Source organism: Antechinus flavipes, chromosome 6 (genome assembly GCF_016432865.1).
Source record: "Antechinus flavipes isolate AdamAnt ecotype Samford, QLD, Australia chromosome 6, AdamAnt_v2, whole genome shotgun sequence".
In the NCBI taxonomy this organism is placed as follows: Eukaryota; Metazoa; Chordata; class Mammalia; order Dasyuromorphia; family Dasyuridae; genus Antechinus; species Antechinus flavipes.
Window position 1 is genome coordinate 142456695 of NC_067403.1, and position 22558 is coordinate 142479252.

Sequence of the window (22558 nt, forward strand, 5' to 3'; positions counted from 1 at the left end):
TATCAGATGAGGAATTGGGACTGATTGAGGTTCAGTAACTTGCCCAGGAACACTTAGCTATTAAATGTGTAAGTCCAAATGTTAGCATAGATCTTCCTAAATCCAGATTTAGTTCTCGTCTTCCAAAAGCATTTTGTTTTTGTTTTTTGTTTAATTAAAAACAATTTATTATTTATTTCCTCCATAGCATTTTGATTTTCAATACACATAAAGATAGTTTTTAGCATTCATTTTTGTAAGAATTTGTGTCCGGAATTTCTCTTCTTCCCTCCTTTATATCCCCTTCCCAAGACAAACAATGTGATATAAGTTAATATATTCCATTCTCTTAGACATATTTTTATATTTGTAATATTGTACAAGAAAAATCAGGCCTAAAGGGGGAAAAACATTAGAAAGAAAATGCAAGTAATCAAGCAAACAAACAAACAAAAAGGAGAAAATACGACTATGCTTCAATCCACATTCAGCTCCATAATTCTTTTTCTGGAGGCAGATGGCATTTTCCACCCCAAATCTATTGGTATTGCCTTGAATTACCTCATTGTTGAAAAGAGCCAAGTCCATCACAGTTGTTTATCTCATGAACTTGTTACAGCATACAATGTTTTCTTGGCTCTGCCCACTCCACTCAGGATCAGTTCATGTAAGTTTTCCAGGTTTTTCTGAAATCAGTCTGTGCATCATTTCTTAAAGAACAATAATATTTAATTAAATTCATATATCAAAAATTCCTTTAATATCATATTTCATTGATTATGTGTAATCTGCAACATTCTTTTACGTGGAAGTTGAGAGCTTTGATGTGTTTCTTTAAAAATTGCTACACAATTAAATTTAATGAATTTGGCGAAAGTCCTCAATTTGGTTACTATTAGTTTTACAATGATTGAAGCAGGTAGAAAGATATTAATTTCCTTCATTAAAGTCAAATGGAAGAGAAAGAACAAAGGAGGGAAGATTATGGCTTTTTAATGTTGGAATGTGTCTTACAGGTCATTTAGACTTCTTTCATTTTAGAACTGTAAAAACTTGTCTAAACAGAGTGATATGGCTTGATAAACCCCAAATACAAACCCATTTCTTTTGACTTCAAATCCAAGACTCTTTCATCTTTCATAGCTGAAACATTTAACTCAGTATCATAAAAGTTTGTGGTCTTTGAAAATTTCAACAGATCTCACACACACACACACACACACACACACACGCACATGCACATGTACACAGACATACACACACACACACTCCCTCTCAATAGAAAGCACATTCACATGCAGAATGATATATATCATACAATAATAACATAAGCTGAATTACCACATTGTAAGTTTATATGAATTCAATAATTTGTTTGTCATGTTTCCTAGATGTGTAGGATGCTATTCTATTCAGCAGGCACATATATACTAGTGACTGACATACATATTTTTTATTTATTTATTTGTTTATCTTTAAACTGTTTTTTTTGCAATAATAAGTATTTAATTTCCCCCCAATTACATGTAAAAACAAATTTAACATTAAAAAAAATTATATGCTCCTAATTCTCTCTTTCCCTTTCCACCCTTCTCATTGAGAAGGTAAGCAAATTGATGAAGCTTAGTCAAGCAAAACATATTGCCAGATTAGTCATGTTGTAAAAGAAAACATAGAACCAAAAAACCCAAGAAAAAAATAAAGCAAAATAAAAGTATGCTTCAATATAAAAGAATATAAAAGACTGCATGTCTTTCTCTATGAATGGATAGCATTTTTCATCATAAGTCCTTCGAGTTATCTTGTATCACTATATTTCTGAGTCATTAGCTAAGTCATTCATTGTTGATCATCTTACAATAATATTGTACACAGTGTTCTCCTTGTTCTACTAATTTCTCTTCACATCACTTCATGTAAGACTTTCTAGGTTTTTCTGAGGACATCCTGCTCATCATTTTGTATAGCATAATAGCATTCCACCACAATCACATACCACATTTTATTCAGCCATTTCGCAGTCAATAGCTTTCTCCTCAATTTCCATTTTTGTGCCCTGACAAAAGAGCTGCTATATTTTTGTACATTTTTAAACATTTCTTTTGAGATACATACCTAGTAGTGTATTGTTAGGTGAAAGGGAATGCATGATTTTATAGTCCTTCGGATAGAGTTTCAAATTGCTCTACAGAATGGCTGAATCAGTTCACAATTCTACCAACAATCCATTAATATCTCATTTCCCCCACATTCCCTCCAATATTTGTCATTTATCATTTTTGTCCTATTAGCTAATCTAATAGGCATGAGATAATATTCATTACTTCTAGCTACTGATACAGAATTATATTAAATCATTTATAAGTGGTATGATTGAAGGAGAGTTGTGTTTACTATTATCCTGGCCTGTGCTCGGTCTGTTGGCAACTATATGCACTTCTTTTCCACTGTCCTGCAGCCATAAGCTTTGTATGCCAGTGCTTCTTCTTACCTGGGACTATTGCTACTTAGATACAAGTAAAGATAATATAAGAGCTGCACCCACTGCCAGAAAATAGCTTTGTGGTTTCCTTGTAACTTGTTGTGGGCTGTGAGCTCTGGAAGTAATCACTGTTGCTAATTTCTTTGACCCTAAAATCTATTGCTGCTTTCCTGTGGTAGGACTTGATGTGCTCTATTCTTGGTCCTGTGTGGTAGAACTTTCTTGTCCACCTTCTAAATTGTCCTAGACTGGAAAATAGTTTTACCTAATCCTTTTGTTATTTCTGCAGCTTCAGAATTTTTGGAGACATTATTTAAGAGTTGTTGGGGGAGGAATTTGGGAGATTTCAGATGAGTCCCCTGCCTTTTCTACCCCATTTTGGCTCCACCTCTCCCAATTCTAATTTTTGAGGAACTATTTTCTTTAGTGAGTTTCTGCACATCTTTGCCCATTTGATTAAGTCTACTTTTTGAATTCTTTTCTTCAGTGAATTTTGTATATCCCCTCTCCCATTTTTGTGCTTCCTATTCTCTTTCATTGCCCTTATTCCCTTTCTCATTTCTCTTCTATCTCTCTTATTTAATCTTAAATCTTCATTTTGAGTTCTTTTAGAAAATTTTTTTGGGGTCTGAGACCAAGTCATACATTTTTTGAGGTTTTGCCTGTAGCCCTTTAATGTTATTGTTCTCTTCTGAATTTGCATTTTGATCTTCCCTGTCACTATAATTTATGATTAGAGGATTTTTTTTTTGATAATTTTTCTAGCCCATTTCTTGTCTTTTGACTTTAGGTTAACATTGGGTTTTGCTATTGGAATAGAGGGGATACAATCCCAAAATTCAGGTTTTTGTCATGAAACTGTTTTCAGAGCTAACTCTTCTAATGTGGTATGACTCAAGAAAAGATATAGTTATTGCTCTCCTACCTGTATTCTTTAGTCTGTGAGCAATGGAAGCACTCTTTTTTTGTCCTGGAAAGGTAATCAGGATAGGCACTTTTCTGTAATCATTTCCTCCAATTTGCTAATGTTCCTCCTCATCCTGGGCTTGTGACTTGGGCCTGTTACCCAGATTCCCATATGGCCAATGCAACAGAGTTCTGCTCCTAGTACCAACAAAGTGTCCCTGGTAATATAAAATGTTCCCTGTAATCTCCTTCTAACCATTTTTCTGATCTTTTTATTATTTATGATGCAAGAGCTATTCCTAAAGCTGTTGCTGTTGTTTTAATCATTCCAAAGGCCTATGCTAGTTTGCTGTGATATGACCTATTGCTGGCTTGTCCAAACACTGCCTGTATTGGACGGAATTCCACTCTCATTCTAGTGAGACAGACCTCTTCTGTTACTCTTCTAAGTTGTTTTGATTTGGAATATTATTTCACCTTATTCTTTGTTGCTTCTGCTGCTCTAAAATTTGCTTTGAGGAGTTATTTTTTTATTTTACTTTATTGGAGAGGCAGTTGGGATTATGTGACATGCACAAGTTCACACAATTGATGAGTATTAAATGTCTTAGACTGAATTTGAAATTAGGTCCTCCTGATTCCAGGGCCCAATACTCCATCTACTGCACAGCTAGCTACCCTGAGGTTTAGAGTTGTTTGGAAGGGAAGTGAGTTCCCGCCTTCATTCCTCCATATTGGTCCCAAGTCTTTAAAATCCTAATTATTTTTAGTCAGGTTTTAAAAAACTTAATAAGTTGTTTTATAGTATAACTTGATTTGAAATATCCACAACTATTTAGAAATTTATATAATTATCAGTACATTTGCTTTATAATGTGTTGATATCCAGGTCATCTGCAAGTAAAGAAAAAATCACCTTAATTTTGTAGAAGGCATTTTACATTCTGATGGATTCAATACCTTTGGTGTTATCTTTAAGAGGAAAAATGAATTTTCTTAGTAAAAATAACCTTTTCTCCATCTTTAAAATTCTAATCTTTATATTGCTTTGTTTGGCAATCTTTTTTTCTTGATAGCAAGAAGTAGCTGCTTTTAAAAAAAAATAATAACTTGCCTTCTTATAATTTTTTCCACCTTCAAGAAAACTGCCTTTAAGAATCATTAACATTCTTTCCTGCTGCTAGGTCCTCTGAAAATCTTTGCTTGTTTTCTGAAGGCTAATTAATCTATTTTGCAGCAATAGTTTATACAATTTCGGCAATTTTTGCTTGTAGTTAATCCTGTATATCAATGTCCTTGTCCCTGCTTCAATATGGACTTAAATGAACATCTGCAAACTTTCTTAGAGTAACATCTATTTTCATTAATTAATAGTATAATTAAATGACTATAATTAAATAGCATAATTAAAACACAATGGGAAAGGAAAGTGAAATAATGAGTACATGGCTTGAAATCTAGCCCTCAGCCTCTAGGTTAAAAACAGGTAAACAAAAAAAAGGTAATTTAATATGATCAAATTTAATATGATTCAAAATGATCATCCTAATATCAGTTAAAACACACATGCAACCATTCCTGCAATGAAATGAATTACATAAAATTATTGCTTGTCATAAATAATTCACATAAAGAAAAGGTACTTTAATATATAAAATAATTTTTTGTTTGTTTTTTGTCATATAGTAAGCAAACTAAGTATTGTGGGATAATGTAGCCTATTGTTATTTGGGGAATTATGTAATTTTAGGGGGAGTGATCCAGAGGATACAATTTGCAAAGAGGTTGTATTGTTCAATGGGAAAATCATTTACTCTGGAATCAAAGAACTTTGATTCAAATCATACTTCTGATAATTATAAAATGTGTGCTTTGATTAAGTTTACTTAGCTTTCCTGAACCTTCATTTGTTCATCCAAATGGATGGATTTAGACTAGAGAAAATTGTTATGGGCCAGAACTCTGAACTTGAAACAAGGATTCTTACAAGGTGCTAATTTGTGGAAGTGATAAGGCAATGGTTATCTAGTTTAGTATGGTGCTTAATAGTTCTCTAAGTTCAGTATGATTGATTTAATCTTACAACAAATAATGATTTACTAGTGATATAATGATTGGTTTATACTCAGTGTAGAGCATATAAGCTAGGACCCTCAGCCAGATTCATTCAGAGAGCTAGGGAAGACAAGCAGACTGGAGGCTGAAGCACAAGCACTTGGACTCAGATTCATTCACTCTATCTCACACCACTGTGGTGGCAGACTGTCCTCCTTAGCTTTTCCACTGAAACCAAAACTCTGGAAAGCCCCCAAGAAAGCTAGCTGAAGCACCAGCCAAGGAGACAAGACTTTGAAGGAGATAATAAAGGATTTGGACTTTAACACCTGGCTATTCTTGTGGTGATTGCTGAACTGAAACGAAGGCACCTCCAGAGACCCCCCCAAAAAACCAATCAGGAACAGCACATTTTGGCTTCCAATGTGGGGCTAAGGATTTACAACCAGCAGTCCAGACTGACACATTTTGAGTTCAGTGGAAAAGCTTTTGATCCTGATTTCAGTAGAAAAGTCTCCAGTTCTGATTTCAGTGGAAAAGTCTCCATGACCCAGAAATTAGGTAACTACAAAAATAGATAAGAAGGAAACTTTGTAAAGGGCTAAAGTGGTATTCCAGCGGAAATGGGACAAATGTTTAGAAAAGAGCCTTTTCCACTGAAAGGAAAATGTATAGAGAGCATGGTTAAGCTCATTAAAAGCTAAGGTTTGATTGTAACTTGGACACAGATCATTGAACTTTTAGAAACAGTACAGTACACATCTCCGTGGTTCTCAAAGGAGAAAGAATTAGTGGAAATTAATAGGAGAGCAGCTATATGAATATTACAATGATAATGGTACCAATTCAATTTCCAAAGAAACATTTTATACTTATCACTTAATGCAGGGGTCCTCAAACTTTTTAAATAGGGGGGCCAGTTTACTGTCCCTCAGACTGTTGGAGGGCCAGACTATAGTAAAAACAAAAACTTTGTTTTGTGGGCCTTTAAATTAAAAAAAAAAACTTCATAGATCTGGGTGAGAGGGATAAATGTCCTCAGGTACTGCATCTGGCCCGTGGGCCGTAGTTTGAGGACTCCTGAAATGGAACTGTCTTTAAGAAATTATATAAGTATTAGAATAAGAAAAAAGAAGAAAGAACAGGAGGGGGAGGGTACTAACAAACTATCTGAAAAGCATGAAGAATTAGACAAAAATGGAGTTAAGTACAATTCTGATGAAATTAAGAAATGTGGTCTTCACAGCAGGAGCCATTAGGGCATTCCCCAACCCCTGACTTACCCCCCTCAATTAACCCTTCATTGGTGGAGGGAGAAAGAAGAGGGGGAAGGACAATGACACCATCAGCACCACCTATGCAGGAGCTTTGTCCACTCCCTATGACAAAATTACAAAAGGCACTAGTTAAAGCTAAAAAAGGACAGACTATATCTGATATGATAAATGCATGCCCAGTTATTGAAGAGTTTGACTCTTCAAGTCAAGCCAGGAGAAGATAAACTCCTTTTGATCTGGAAAAAAATTAAAGATCTGAAAAAGGGTTGCACTCTTTATGGGGCTACATAGTTTTATATTAAGATGATATTAGAGAATTTGGCTTATTAAATTTTAACCCCTAGTGATTGGAAATCTATAGCAGGATATGTTTAGAACCTGGACAAAACTTGCTGTGTTTCGGAGTATAGTGAACTTTGCAGACTACAAGCCCAATGAAATAGGCAAATGGAGTTAATAAACAAATCATCTTTGACCAACTAGTAGGTAAAGGTCAGTATGCAGACACTTCAGCACAGATTAATTACCCTATAGCAGCGTATGAGCAAATTGCTGCTACTGCTACTGCTGCTGCAATTAAAGCATGAGGCTCCCTCCCGGGAAAAGATCGAGGGGAACCCTTCACGAAAATAGAGTAGGGTCCAAATGAACCCTTTGCTGATTTTGTGGGACGTCTGCAAACAACTGTCATATGAACGATTAGAGAAAATGCTGCAACAGCAATAATGATCAGACAACTGACTAAGGAAAATGCTAATGAAGTTTGTAGAAGAATTATTCTGGGACTATACAAGGATGGTCCTTTAGGGGAGATCATAAGACACTGTGCCACAGTGGGCATAAATGCCTTTTATACCCAGGCTATGATGCAGAACATGGGAAGACAGAGTCCTTCTTGGCAAGGGACTTCCAGAGAGACTCATCAATGCTTTCAGTGTGGTAAAGTGGGGCATCTGAAAGCTCAATGTAGGCATAGAGATAGAGTGAGAAGACAGGGTGAGAGAACAAGACTCCAAACCCCATGCAATAAGGGTTTCCACTGGGCTGCAGAATGTAGATTGACCCAGGAAAATGAGAAGTAGGGCCCAGCTCCAATATCAAATAAAAAACAGACGGGGCATTATGGCGGCTGAGTTTACACCCAGAGAGTCTTTAGAAGCTTAATACTCTGATATAATCAATCAGCAGAGAAGCAATCAGATGGCAGAAAGGGATTACAATTGGGGAGAATATAGACTTTTTAACCCAGCAGAAGGGCAGTGTCCAGTGCAGGTAGCTCCAATGTAATTGCCAGGTGATCATGAGGAATATCTAAAGTGGTAAATGGAAGGGACTAGATAGGTTAACTGCTTGGGAGAAAGGCTTTGCTTGTATCTCTACAGATGGAAAAGGAATCAGATGGGTGCCAACAAGCTGTATTCACCTTGCCCGTCGGAGAAAGACAGAAAAAGCAAAAAAAAAAAAAAAAAAAAAAAAAAAAAAAAAAACCCTCAAAACAACAGAGAAGACCTAAAAAAATCTGTCATTGAAAGAACATGGCTGATAATGAGACTTGTTGCAGAACTTTAAAACCCACAGGAATCATTGGATTTCCTGAGATGAAAAATTGTTCATAAGACTATAGCAGAACTTCAAAACCAGCAGAAATCATTGGATTCCTTGAGATGAAAAATTGTTGATATCACTGTTGCAGAACTTCAAAACCAACAGGAATCACTGGATTCTCTGAGACATGATAAGAGTGATGCAAGACTTCAAAATCTGCAGCAATCATTGGATTCCCTTACACAAGATGAAACTATTGCAAGACTTCAAAACTTACAGGAATTATTGGATTCCTGGCACATGAAATAATGAACAATAGATTGGTTTTGGACTATTTATAGGACTTATGGTCATGTATAATTTTCATGTTGATTCATGTCATTTGTTACATCACTACTCGCCTGTGTTACTATGTGCTTGTGTAATGACTCCCATGTTGATGTTTCAAGTGAGACCCTTCAGAAACCTGCTAATTAGGTTTGATTCCCCATTTCCTTTGGTGTTTTCATCTCCCTTCCTGAGACATCAGGGAGGGACTGATCACCTCCTTTTTTGGTATTTTCACCCCTTTTTTTGAGAAGTCAGGAAAGGTATGACCACCTTTTCGAGGTCAGGGAGGGCATGACCACCTTCTAAAACAAAAGAAAGCAGGAGATGTTATGGGCCAGAACTCTGAACTTGAAACAAGGATTCTAGGAGAAAATTTTTAAAAAATTCAAATTCTAATTCTATGATCATAACAAGACTGTTTTCAAAGCATGCAAAAATTCTAATAAGGATTTTGGAAAGATGAGAATTTTGTGATTCTGGGACATAGAGATTCTATAATTCTATATTTTTCTTTGTTCCTTCTTGTATTCTTTAAATCATTCACTTTTTTCTTGCTAAAAAAAGCTGCTGAGCCCAGTAAAATTTAATATACTGAATATGATTTTTACTTTATTTGCATGCCTTCACTCTAAGGCCTCTTTCTGTCTTTCTTCCTTAACCCCATTTTCCATAAGCAATCATTTACAAGGGAAAATGGTACTTTCAGATGAAAGAAGAAAAGTTTTGGCCATTAAAAGGGCATTTAATGGAATTTTACTGAGCATCCAGTTGGTTAGTTCAAAAGCTTCCTCAATCAGTTAATATTTTTCTTATCCAAGTCAGCTCAAATTTTTTTAATCCTTAGAGGATTCTGTGTCTCAAAGGCAAAATCATCTTTTTTTTTTTTTTTGTACTGCATTTACCCACCAGTTTGGAATTAACTTATGTTTCTTTCAAGTCTCTGATGTTAACTTTCTGTGTAACCTTGGACATGTCACTCAACTTTATTTTTTGCATCTCAGTTTCTGTATCTATAAAATGAGAATGCTGAATTGATAGTCTCTGAGAATATCTTTAAGTCTTTATTATTTTATAATCTTATTACTTTTTTCCCAACCAATAATTCCTAATGGAACTTCAGAAACAAAATGTTTACATCTTTACACAATAGAGGCTCTCATGAATGAATCCTCATATCTGCAAAGACTTACAGTTAGATTAGTATTTTCATCCATAAGCTGGTTTTTCATCCTGCAACTAATACTTTTCTAGCAGTCTAATAAGTAAACATTTCTCCTTGGAAAAGAATAATCACATGAATATATATTCACACACACACACACACACACACATATATAGTAGATAGATAAGGAATATATAATCTAAAAGGCACAGAATTTTTAAAAAATAATTTATGTGTTTTACATGATTGCACATGTATAAGCTATATTAGATTGCTTATTGTCTCAGGGAGGGTGAGAATGGAGGAAGGATGGGATAAAATTGGGAACTCGAAATTTAAAATTCCAGAAATGTTAATGTTTTAATGAGCAATAGCGGAAAATTTAAAAATCTTTAAAATAAAATAAAAGAATATTTTTTTACCTTTTAAACAATATTATTGTGCAATGATAGCCCCAATAAACCTCTGTAACATAAAATTTTATTTATAAAACAAAAGCTAACACATAGGATAATAAATTTTAAATTTTGCATAACTATTAATTGATTACTTCAAAGGGTGTCAGGAAATTGTCCAATCATGAAAACCAGGCATTCTTATTAATCAAATGATTGGTTAATGAGATAATGAAAATCCATATTTAATACTCTGAAATCCTTATCTAGTATCTTACATCTCACTCTCTTGTCACATAAATCCATATTTTTGGATCTTTTCATTGCCAAAGATAAACAGTTTCTCAGAATTGATCCTCTTATAGTATTGTTGTTGATCTCCTGGTTCTGCTCATTTCACTTGGCATCAGTTCATGTAAATCTCTCTAAGTCTCTCTGTATTCATCCTGATGGTCATTTCTTACAGAACAATATTAGTCCATAACATTCATATACAAACATTTACCCAACCATTCTCCAATTGATGGGCATCCATTCAATTTCCAGTTTCTATCCACTATGAAAAGTGCTGCCACAAACATTTTTGCACATACAGGTCCCTTTCCCTTCTTTAAGATCTCTTTGGGATATAAGCTCAGTAGTAACACTGCTGGATAAAAGGGTATGCACAGTTTGATAACTTTTTGAGCATAGTTCCAAATTGCTCTCCAAAATGGTTGGAACCCTTCACAACTCTGACAACAATGCATCAGTATCCCAGTTTTCTCAAAACTCATCCAACATTCTTCATTATCTTTTCCTGTCATCTTAGCCATCTGGCAGGTGTGTAATGCTATCTCAAAGTTGTCTTAATTTTCATTTCTATGATCAACAGTTATTTCTATGATCGAACAGTGATCAACACCTTTTCATATGAGTAGAAATAGTTTCAATTTCATCATCTGAAAATTGTCTGTTCATATCCTTGGACCATTTATCAGTTAGAGAATGGCTTAATTTCTTATAAATTAGAGTCAATTCTCTCTATATTTTGGATATGAGGCTTTATCAGAAATTTTGACTGTAAAAATGTTTTCCCAGTTTATTGCTCCCCTTCTAATCTTGTCTGCATTAGTTTTATTTGCACAAAACTTTTTAATTTGAAATAATCAAAATTTTCTATTTTGCGATCAATAATTTCTATTTCTTCTTTGGTCACAAATTCCTTCCTCCTCCACAAGTGTGAGAGGTAAAATATCCTATGCTTTTCTAATTTATTTATAATCCCGTTCTTTATGCCTAAATCATGAACCCATTTTGATCTTATCTTGGTATACGGTGTTAAGTGTAGGTTCATACCAAGTATCTGGCATACTAATTTCCAGTTTTCCCAGCAGTTTTTGTCAAATAATGAATTCTTATGCCAAAAGTTGGGATCTTTGGGTTTGTTGAACACTAGATTGTGATAGTTATTGGCTATTTTGTCCTGTGAATCTAACCTATTCCACTGATCAATTAGTCTATTTCTTAGCCTATTGGCTAAGTGACCACTGCTTTATAATATAGTTTTAGATCAGGTATAGCTAGGCCACCTTCATTTGATTTTTTTTTTCATTAGTTCCATTGAAAGTCTTAACCTTTTGTTCTTCCAGATGAATTTTGTTATTTTTTTTTCTAGGTCATTAAAATAGTTTCTTGGGTGTTTGATTGGTATAGCGTGAAACAAATAGATTAGTTTAGGCATGAAACAAATAGATTAGTTTAGGTAGTATTGTTATCTTTATTATATTTGCTAGGCCTATCCAAGATCATTTGATATTTTTCCAGTTGTTTAGATCTGACTTTATTTGCATGGAAAGTGTTTTGTAGTTTTGCTCATATAGTTCCTGATTTTTCTTTGGCAAATAGATTCCCAAATATTTTATACTATCAACAGTTATTTTATATGGAATTTCTCTTTGATTCTCTTGCTGTTGGAGGTTGCTGGTGATGTATAAAAATGCTGAGGATTTATTTGGATTTGTTTTGTATCATGCAACTTTGCTAAAGTTGTGGATTATTTCTAATATCCTTTTAGTAGAATCAATGGGATTCTCTAAGTATATCATCATATCACCTGCAAAGAGTGATAATTTGGTTTCCTCATTACCTACTCTCTAATTCCTTTAATCTCTTTCTCAACTTTTATTGCTGAAGGTATCATTTCTATAAACATTGAATAGTAATGGTGATAGTGGGCAAACTTATTTCACTCCTGATTTTGTTGGGAATGGTTCCAGTTTATTATCATTACATATGATGCTTATTGATGGCTTTAAAGATATGCTACTGACTATTTTAAAGAAGAGTCCGTTTATTCCTACACACTCAAGTGTTTTTTAATAGGAATGGATGTTGGATTTTATCAAATGCTTTTTCTGCATCTATTGAGATGATCATATGGTTTTTGTTAATGTGGTTATTGATATAGTCAATTATGCTAATAGTTTTCCTAATATTGAATCAGCCCTGCATTCCTGGTATAAATCCTACTTGGTCATGGTTTATTATCCTGGGAATGATTTTCTGTAATCTTTTTGCAAATATTTTATTTAAAATTTTTGCATCAATATGCATTAGGGAGATTGGTCTATAATTTTCTTTCTCTGTTTTCAACCTACCTGGTTTAGGTATCAGTACCATGTCTGTGTCATAAAAGGAATTTGGTAGGACTCCTTCAATCCCTATTTTTTCAAATAGCATTGAAGTTACAGCATTGGAGTTAATTGTTCTTTAAATGTTTGGTAGAATTCACACATAAATACATCTGGTTCTGGGGATTTTTTCTTAGGGAGTTGATTAATAGCTTGTTCTATTTCTTTTTCTAAAATGGGACTGTTTAATCAATTTACTTCTTCCTCTGTTAATCTGGGCAAGTTATATTTTTGAAAGTATTCATCCATTTCATTTAGGTTATCGAATTTATTGGCATAAAGTTGAGCAAAGTAACTTCTATTTATTGCCCTAATTTCCTCTTCATTAGTGAAAAGTTCTCCCTCTTCATTTTTAAGACTAACAATTTGATTTTCCTTTTTCTAATCAAATTTATCGAGGGTTTATTTATTTTATTTGTTTTTTCATAGAATCGACTCTTAGTTTTATTTATTAATTCAATAGTTTTTGACTTTCAATTTTATTAATCTCTCCTTTTATTTTTAGAATTTCAAGTTAAGTGTTTGACGGGGGGTTTTAAATTTGCTCTTTTTTTAGCTTTTTTTACTTGCAAGCCTAATTAATTAATTTTCTCTTTTTCTACTTTATGCAAGTAGGCTTCTAGAGATATAAAATTTCCCCTTAATGATTTCAGAAAGGCCTGGAGAGACTTACACAAATTCATGCTGAGTGAAATGAGCAGGACCAGGAGATCATTATATACTTCAACAACAATACTATATGATGATCAATTCTGATGGACCTGGCCATTTTCAGCAATTAGATGAACCAAATTAGTTCCAAGGGAGCAGTAATGAACTAAACCAGCTACACCCAGTGAAAGAACTCTGGGAGATGACTAAGAACCATTACATTGAATTCCCAATCCCTCTATTTTTGCCTGCCTGCATATTTTTGTTATTTCCTTCACAGGTTAATTGTACAATATTTCAGAGTCTGATTCTTTTTGTACAGTAAAATAATGGTTTGGACATGTAAACTTATTTTGTATTTAATTTATACTTTAATATATTTAACGTCTACTGGTCATCCTGACATCTAGAGGAGGGGTAGGGGGAAGGAGGGGAAAAATTGGAACAAAAGGTTTGGCAATTGTCAATGCCGTAAAATTACCCATGCATATAACTTGTAAATAAAAAAAAAATAAAATTTCCCCTTATTACTGCTTTGGCTGAAACCCACAAATTTTGGTATGATGTCTTCTTATTATTGTCATTCTCTCTTGGATGAAATTATTGTGTCTATGGTTTGCTTTTTCACTCATTATATTCTTTAGGATGATGTTGTTTAGTTTCCAATTACTTTTTGTTCTATTTCTCCCTGGCTTTTTATTGAATTTAATTTTTATTGCACTGTGATCTGAAAAGGATGCATTTACTATTTCTGCTTTTCTTCGTTTGATTTTGAGGTCTTTATATCCTAATATATGATAATTTTTTTATAGGTTCCATAAACTGCTGAAAAGAAAGTGATCTTCTTTCTGTCTCCATTCAGTTTTCTCCAAAGATCTATAGTATCTAGTTTTTCTAGTATTCTATTTACCTCTTTAACTTCTTTATTATTTATTTTGTGATTTTATTTATCTAGTTCTGAGAGTGCAAGGTTGGGATCTCCCACTATTATAGTTTTGCTGTCTGTTTCTTCTTGCAGCTCTCTTAACTTCTCCTTTAAGAATTTAGATGCTTCATCATTTGGTGTATATATGTTTAATATTGATATTGCTTCATTATCCATGTTACCCTTTAGCAAGATATAGTGCCCCACCTTATCTCTTTTAATTAGATCAATTTTTGCTTTTGCTTGATCTGAGATCAGAATGGTTAGCCCAGCTTTTTTTAACTTCACTTGAAGCACAGTAGATTTTTCTCCAGTCTTTTACCTCTGTATGTATTGCCCTGATTCAAGTGTGTTTCCTGTAAACAATATATTGTAGGATTCTGGATTTTAATACAGTCTGCTATCCACCTCCACTTTATGGGGGAAGTTTACCCATTCACATTTATGGTTAAATTTACTAATTCTGTATTTCCTGCCATCTTGTTAACCCCAGCTTATGCTTTTCTCTTTTCTTTTCTCCTTACTCCCCTCCCCAGTATTAAACTTGTGAGCACCACTTGCCTCACTCAGCTCTCCCTCTTTAGGATCCCTCCCCCCAGCTTTGAGTCCTTCCCCTTTTCTTAACTCTTTTCCTTACAATTTCTGTATTCCCTTCTATTTTGCTTACTCCTTCCCTTTTCACTTTTCTCCTCCCACTTTTCAATGAGGTGGGAGAAGTTTCTCTGTAAATCTAATGTTTTTTTCTTTAAGCCAATTCTGATGAGAGTATGTTCATACTCTTTCCTTCTTTCCCTCAGATATAATAAGTTTTCTTTGCCTCTTTGTGAGATGTAGTACCTCCACTTTTCCCTTTTTCTGGTACAATTCCCTTTCTACCTCTAGCTTCTTTTTTATATTAAAAAAGTAAAACCAATTATACATATATTTTGTATGTATATTCACAACAGAAATATAGTTCCCAAGATTTCTTTTTACCTTTTTATGTTTCTCTTGAGTCTTATATTTAAAGATCAAACTTTTTGTTTAGTTCTGGTTTTTGTATCAGAAATAGATGGAATTCACCTATTTCCTTGAATGTCCATGTTCTTCCCTGGAAAAAAAAATGCTCATTTTGGCTGGGTAAGTCATTCTTGGCTGCATACCAACTTCTTTAGACTTTCAGTATATCAGATTCCGGGCCCTTTTATCCCTTAATGTGGATGCTACTAGATCTCGGGTAATCCTTATTGCTGCTCCTTTGTATTTGAATATTTTTTTTTCCTAGCTGCTTGCAGTATTTTTTCCTTGGTCTGATAGTTCTTGAATTTGGCCACAATATTTCTTGGAGTTTTGATTTTGGAATCTCTTTCAGTAGGTGATTGATGAATTCTTTTGATGTCTATTTTCCTCTTTGTTTCTATAACATCTGGGAAGTTCTCTTTGATGATTTCCTGAAAAATAGTGTCTAGGCTTTTTTTTTTAATAGTAATTTTCAGAAAGTCCAATAATCCTCAGATTATCTCTCCTAGATTTATTTTCCAGTTGTGTTGTTTTCCCATGTATGGATTTAATTTTTTTTCAATTTTTTCTTTTCTTTTCTTTTTTCTTTTTTGCTTGACTGATTTTTAGTGTCTCCTAGAGTCATTCATTTCTATTTGTTCAATTCTGATTTTTAATGAATTGTTTTCTTCATTTACTTTTTAAATTTCTTTTTGTAATTGTCCAATTGAGTTTTTAAATGAGTTGTTTTGTTCTATGGAATTTTTTTTCCCCATTTTGCCAATCTAATTTTTTAGAGCAGGGAATCCTCAAATTACAGCCTATGGGGCAGATGCAGCAGCTGAGGACAATTATCCCCCTCACCCAGGGCTATGAAGTTTTTTTTATTTAAAGGCCAACAAAACAAAGTTTTTGTTTTTACTATAGTCTGGCCCTCCAACAGTCTGAGGGACAGTGATCTGGCTCCCTATTTAAAAAGTTCGAGGACCCCTGTTTTAGAGAGCTATTTTCTTTTTCCAATTCAGTAATTCTGTTTTTTAGGGAGTTGATTTCTTTATCTGCTCTATCTTTTAATAAGTAGGATGATTTATCCAGACCCTTTTTTGCCAAGCTTCTCTTTCCTTTCACCATTTTTCTTCTAGCTCTCTTGTAAGAGCCTTTTAAATTTCTTCTATGAGAGCCTTGTGTGGTAGGGAACAGATCATATCCCCCTTTGGGTTTTCATCCAGAGATAATTTGTTTTTAGTCTCTTCTGGGTTTAAAGTCTGCTCTCTATCAATATAGAAGCTATCTATAGTTAGAGCCTGCTTTAACTTTTTACTCATTTTAACAAAACAAACAAACAAACAAACAACAACAACCAAAACAACAACTGTATTCTGCTTTTGGGGCAATATAGTATTACTAAGCTTCCTCTATAGGCAGCAGGAATTAGCAGTGAAGCAGCAATGAAAAAGCAATCACTGCGCTGGAATCAGCAGTTGTGCTCTGAGAGCGTGCTGAGTCACTCTGGGTGTTGGGTGGATGTGGCCAGGTCCTGAGACACTCCACCATTTTGGGGTTACAGTTTTTACCCTTTACCTATAGTTTCTATGCTGATCTACTGGCTTGCTGCCAGAGCAAAGTAGCTCACATTGTAGTAAAGTTCTCTCTGCAAATTTTCTGCCAGCTGAGACTACATCCCAGCTCCCTCTGCTCTACTCTTCCATGCTCTCACTGACAACTTGCCTGATTCCGCACCTGGTCTATCCATCCCTGCTCACGAGCAAAAACAGACCTTTTCTGACGAATTTCGAGATTATTTTCTGTTGGTAATGTGTTGTCCTCCCAATATTCGTGGGTTTTGGCAGTCAAACACTAATTCCAAGGCCTTTCATAAAAGAACTAGTCTGAGGTTAAGGAAGAGCTTAGATAGTATGTCCTTTCTGCTATCTTGGCTCTGCCCCTGCAAATGTCTTTCTTATAAATAACATATTGTAAAATTATTGTTTTTTAGTACATTCTGCTGTCTACTTCCATTTTATGGGAGTATTTGTTTCATTCACATTCACAATTATGGCTCATAGCTGTGTATTTCCCTCCATTTTATTTTTCCCCATTAATACTTTCTTTCTGTCATCATTTCCCTTGCCAGGATTTTGCTTCTGACCCCCAACTTCCCTGAATTTCTCCTTCTTTCTATAGACCTTTCCCTTACATTTTCCCTCCCCTTTCCTTTTTCCATTCCTACTTATGCCCTCCTTTCTCTGAAACTTCCCTCTTCCCTTTTATTTCTCCTTTTCCCTCCTACTTCCTTGTAAGATAAAATAATTTTCTATACTCAATGAAGTGTATATATTATTCCTTATTTAAGCTAAATCTGAGGAGAATAAGGTTCAAACAATCCTCAATACCCTTCCTTCTTTCCTTCTACTGTAATAAATCTTGTGTGCCTCTTCATGTGATTTAATATATCCCATTTGCCTTCCCTTTTTTATTCCCACAGTAGAATTCTTTTTTTAACCCCGTAATTTCTTTTTTATATTATCATAGCAAAAATCCATTTATACACACACTTTCTGTCTATGTATATTCTTCTAATTGTCCAAAACAAAGATATGGTTCCTAGTCATTAGTATCATTTTTCTTTGTAGGGATATTAACAATTTAATCTTTAAGTAACATTTTTTTCTTTCCTATTTATATTTTTATGCTTTTCTTGAGTCTTGTATCTGAAATTGCTGTTTAGTTTTTTGAACATTGCTGTTTAGTTCTGGTCTTTTCATCAGAAATCAACCCATCTATTTCATTGAATATCCATTCTTTCCCCTGAAAGATTATGCTCATTTTTGCTGGATAGTTTATTTTTTGTTGTAATCCAGGTCCTTTGCCCTAATTTTAGAACATCACACGCCAGGCCCTCTTAACATTTAATGTGGAATTTGCTAAGTTTTGAGTAATCCTCACTGGCTCTTTGATATATGAATTATCTGATTTCTTTCTGATTGCTTGCAGTAGTTTCTTCTTGACCTGATAATTTTGGAACTTAACTACAATATTCCTTAGAGTTTTCATTTTGGGGATTCTTTCAATGACTCTTTTGCTCTTTGGTTCAGGGTACCAGCTAAGTTTTCCTTGATGATTTCTTGAAAGACGTTGTCCAAGCTTTCTTTTTGATCATGGATTTTAGGTAATCCAATAATTCTTAAATTATCTCTTTTGGATCCATTTTCCAGGTCAATTATTTTTGCAAGTAGGTATATTCTTGTATTTTTTCATTCTTTTGATTTTATTTGATTGATTCTTGATGTCCCATTGAGTCATTAGTTTCCCTATGCTCAATTCTAATTTTTTTGGAATGATTTTCTTCAGTTAGCTTTTTAATCCTCCTTTTCCATTTGGTCAAATGTACTTTTCAAGAAGTTGTTTTCTTCAGTGGATTTTTTGATCCCCAAACCTGTTTTGGTGTGAAACAAACCTGTTTCCTAAGGAGTTGTTTTCTTCAATTTTTATGCTTCCTTTTCAAAAATATTGACTTTCTTTTTCATAATTCTTCTGCATAACTCTCTTTTCTTTCCCTAGTTTTTCTTTAGTTTTTAAAAATTCTTTTTGAGCTTTTCCAAGAGAACCCTTAAACTTGAGACCAATTTGTATTCCCTTTGATAGCTTCATGGGTAAGCACTTGCCACTTCTGTTCTTTTCTGAGTTTGTACTCTAATCTTCCTTGTTATCTTAGTAACTTTATTTGGTCAGGGCTCTTTTTTTCCTTTGCTCATTTAAAAAAATTGAGCTATGATCTTAGAGTATAGGGAATACTCTCCTTACTTCTTTTGCTAAGGGAAAGGGGCTTTTCAATTCTGTTCTCTTTGGACAACTTAGAGCCTTAATGAGACTAATAAATGTTGCTAGAAACTGTTTTCTATATCCAAAATGTTGAAGAGATATTAAAATTCAAGAACACTTTTCAGTGCCTATATCTTGACAAGAAAAACATGCTACATATGGATGAATATTTTATGTGATATAGTACAACATCATAACTTCATTTATACAAATAAGTGTAATTAAAATCCAATGATCTATCAGGTAAAGCACCAGTGCCATTGTGTAATAAAGCTTTTCATACAAAGTGCTGGAGATGCTAGTGGCTTAACACATGCATTGTGTTGGTTTGGCATGGTTCTGTCTGTTGTGCCATCATTTGGGGCTCACAATTTGCCTTCTGGGCTAATGCTTAGTCTCACAGCCAGCAATGAGGGGTCTCAGTTGTTGATTTGTGCAATGACTAAGAACCTCCAGTCAGATTGCCTGCACCATGAAAGCAGTGGGCCACACTTCCCATTCTGTTCTTGAATGTACCTAGCATATTTGTTCCTATCTTAAGCAACTGAATTACCTTGCTCCTGTTCTTCAGTCCAACTTTGACTGAATGTAATATGTAATAGAAATAGTGTAATAGTCCTTCTTTTCTGGGAGTGTAGGCAGTACTTATTTTTTCCATCAGTCTTTTTCCAAGTTTCTTCAGTGATTCTACTTATTCATTTGAGTTAAGTTCCCTTTTGATTTAGTGTCTCATTTTCTTAGATTTCTTAGATAAAGGCAGAGCCAATTTACTTATCTCTCTGCTGTATCTTTGTCTACCATTTCCACCTTTATTTTCTTTTTCAGGTGAATCAACTAAAAAATCAAACTACTATCTGTTTTCTTACCTTACTGATACCATTCCTTGGCTATGCAGATTCATTTAGCAATATCTATCTGCCTTCCAACTTTCATCTTTTACATCTTTTCTCTAGGTTGTATTTTACAAATGTAACATGAAGTCAGGTGCTTTCTCTATCATATATGATTACATATTGTGAGTTTGGACATAAGCCACTGAAAAAACGTTTTTTTTTCCCCTGCATCATATCCCCTTGCTATGTCTCCATTACTTGAGTGGAATGTCTCAACTAAAATTCAGAATGATTCTCATTTTTAAAAATTTATTTTATGAAAATGGTTCCTGGAAAAGGATTACAGTTTTGTATTTTGGTTTTCTTGTACTAGCATTTCAACAAACTAACTAACCAACTAATATATATAACTAACCAACGATATCACTAGTTTATATAGAAAATGTAGAAGTCCAATTATTAGAGGCCTTGTTTTTTTGCTTTTTGAAATATTGAAGATAATATTGTCCTTGTAAACAGATCTAATTTCATCCTTAAATTATATCTTCTCTCCAGAGGAAAATCCTATATTTCCTCATTAACTCTTAGACAGAAATAGGAGAGTTATTACCTAAAGTTTAAAAAAAAATCAACATTTATATTTATGGCTGTGGAGAAAATACATTGAAATATGTTATTTTTTCAGCCAACTTGCACAATAGAGCTATCTCTTCATTTTGCAATTCAATATCTGACATTGCCTCTAAGTGCAATATTTACATCAGTGGACATTCCACAAATCAGTGTTACAAGTGAGGATAAAATCCCACCACTGAGCATCTTTCTGTGTTAATCATAGTAATTTTTTTCCCAGACATCTTTTATTGAAATACATTGCCACTGAGAAGAATGGATTAGCCACTAAACATTTATTTTTATTTCTCTAGAAAGGAGAGTCTTTCTTTTCTAAGTAAAAGCTGGTTGTAAAGATTATTTTCTTCTAAACATTTTCCTTTCCCCTTTCCCTTCATTCCCACCATTTTATAGAGGCAGAAAGCAAAATAAAAACTTCAATGAGTACCAAAACTTCTAAGAATGTCAAGTATTACTATACTAATTTCCTAATTAAAGTGAAAATTATTATAAGCATTTATGATGTCAGTCATTTCAGTGATAACATGGGCATATCATTGTAGAGTAGTAAAGCAGAATGAAAAAGACCACTAGTAGAAATGTTCTAATTAATTGAAAGCCCTGAATTATTAGAATAATCAGTTATAGAAAGCACAAATGAAAATAACAAGGAATTTAAAAATTCATTTTCTAGACAACACAATAGCTTGGTGGATCATTGGATTTTAATTACACTTATTTGTATAAATTAATATGATATTGTATTATATCACATAAAATATTCATCCATATGTAGCATGTTTTCTTGTCAAGATATAGGCACTGAAAAGTGTTCTTGAACTTTAGTATCTCTTTAACATTTTGGATATAGAAAACAGTTTCTAGCAACATTTATTAGTTTCATTAAGGCTCTAAGTTGTCCAAAGAAAACAGAATTGAAAAGCTATTAAGTACACTGCATGGAATTATTTATTAACTATGTACTCCAGTTAAATCACTATTCTCATTAACCATTTTTCCATTAAAGTGATTTACAATAAATATGTGTATGAGTTTCATGATTTCATGTTTGTATGCTTTGAAAGTCCATCATCATATTTTTAAACACTTTATCTAACAAGAACAAAATACATCTTGGGGGAAAGGTAAGAAGAATATCATGAGTACAAGCTCAATAGCATATGGCTCTTATTTCTAATTGTTGTGGAAATATGTTCAGCATTTGCTACTTTATGTAATGATTATTACAAAAAATAAGAATTTTCATAGAGGTGGGACTTTCCTGGAGGACAAGTCTGTGACATTGAAAATGCAGTACAATTATAAAGTAATCATTGTTGGAAAACATTATTGTCTATATTATATCAATAAAATTGTAAATGAGTTCAGCAAACTGAAATAAATTTTGTTTTTAAATAGTATTTTATTTTTCCAAATACAAGCAAAAATAGTTTTCAACATTCACTTTTGCAATATTTTGTTTTTCCTAATTTTTCCCCAAGAAATTTTGGATGTTAATTAATTCTTTATTGATCTTGAAAATAAAAGCCCTTTCCATGCCACATGTTAAAATGAGGAAAATAAATTGATGTTTTATGCATTTTAATAATAATTGATTTTAATCAACAATATTTGAAAGGTCCTGCAAGAGACCATGTAGTTAATGTATGAAAACAAAAATACTTTTCTTCATGCATTTGCAGAGTAACCTTAATATCTTGTTTCTTTTACTTCACTATGCTGATGAGCTGACCTTGCAATCTCTAAATATATGTAAGTAGAGCACAAACTATGGCATATTTCATTAAGCTGGAAAAGCTTCAAGTACTAGTCTACAATAATAATATTTATACCAGTAGAGGACCAATCTAGAAAATCTAGAAATCATCAGTTTGTCTGCAGGAATGAATGAATTAGCAACTCTCAAAGGCAAA